We start from the raw sequence: 1,351 nt of genomic DNA on the forward strand, positions 1-1,351 counted from the left end.
GTGTTAAAAGTCCCTTGCTATGTTTGACAGAATTTGGAAATTTTCATAGGAAGGCTAAAGGATTCTTTTCACATATGGGTTTCACATTTTCACTATAAAATGTTTGTTTAACTAGAATGTAACTTGAAACATTACTTTTTTTTAACTGCCAATGATAAAACCACCTTTTTTGGCCAGTGAAGTGGGAAAGAATAAATAATTGAGGGCCTCAAGCCATAGTGTATTATCACCAACCAAAGATTATAGCATAAAATCATTAAGCAGTTTCAATTTGGTGGGGAAAGTTTGAGATCATATGTTAGTCCAGATCTAACTCTTCATGATCATGGTCCTAGGTTTTTTGATACAGTATTTGAACTTATGGACTTTCCGTTATTTCGATATTTTCTTTTTATTCTGAGCTTACTTTTATTATTTGCTTTGTGTTTTCAAAATAACCATCTTCCAGTTTCTGGTTTTAGCAGGATAAAGCACCATGTAACAAAGATCAATCTATTCAGATGACCTCCACAGTCATCAAATGCCAGTCCATAAGAGCAAATTTTTGAGGAAAGGGAGATTTGTATCATGGATGTGAAGCTGACAAATCTGCAGCAAATGTGTGGCACTATCATAGCAATGTGGACCAAAAGGTCTAGAGAATTGTGGGTGACTCTACAATTGGTTACTGTACATTGAAAACATGCATCCATGCTAACTGGTGTGGTTTTCCTTTTTGTTTATGTTTATATTTTGGTTAATACATATAATGAATTAAGTTTTTATCACCATAATTGCTGTTGTGGGGCAGCTTGCTTCAACCACTGATAGCATGAAGATTAAGCAGAGAGGAGAATCTTCCATCAACAGAGACGTGGACAACACGGACTGGCCGAGATCCAGTGTTGTCATTAACAGCACCATTACCACATAGATCAGTCTCACTCTGGACAGGACAGCTGGACTCACTCTCTGCCTCTCTTTGCCTTGCCATATGTATCACATCGTGGTCAGACTGTTGGTGGGTGTGAAGGTCACTTTGGTGTCAGTGAAGCAGATGTCTCTGTGGATGCAAAATGCCCCTGGGGAGAGCCCAGTTTGTGGTTCAAAAAGAAGAACAGCGTTCAGCTGCTTGACATTGAAATGAAAAGAATTTTAATACCAGAGGCTCAAAACATGGAGCTTTAGCTAAAACTACATATATATCTACAGGGAGTGCAGAATTATTAGGCAAGTTGTATTTTTGAGGAATAATTTTATTATTGAACAACAACCATGTTTTCAATGAACCCAAAAAACTCATTAATATCAAAGCTGAATGTTTTTGGAAGTAGTTTTTAGTTAGTTTTTAGTTTTAGCTATTTTAGGGGGA

The sequence above is a fragment of the Pundamilia nyererei genome, unplaced genomic scaffold (assembly GCF_000239375.1).
Source record: "Pundamilia nyererei isolate P.nyererei 1_Seehausen unplaced genomic scaffold, PunNye1.0 scaffold00164, whole genome shotgun sequence".
Taxonomy (NCBI): Eukaryota; Metazoa; Chordata; class Actinopteri; order Cichliformes; family Cichlidae; genus Pundamilia; species Pundamilia nyererei.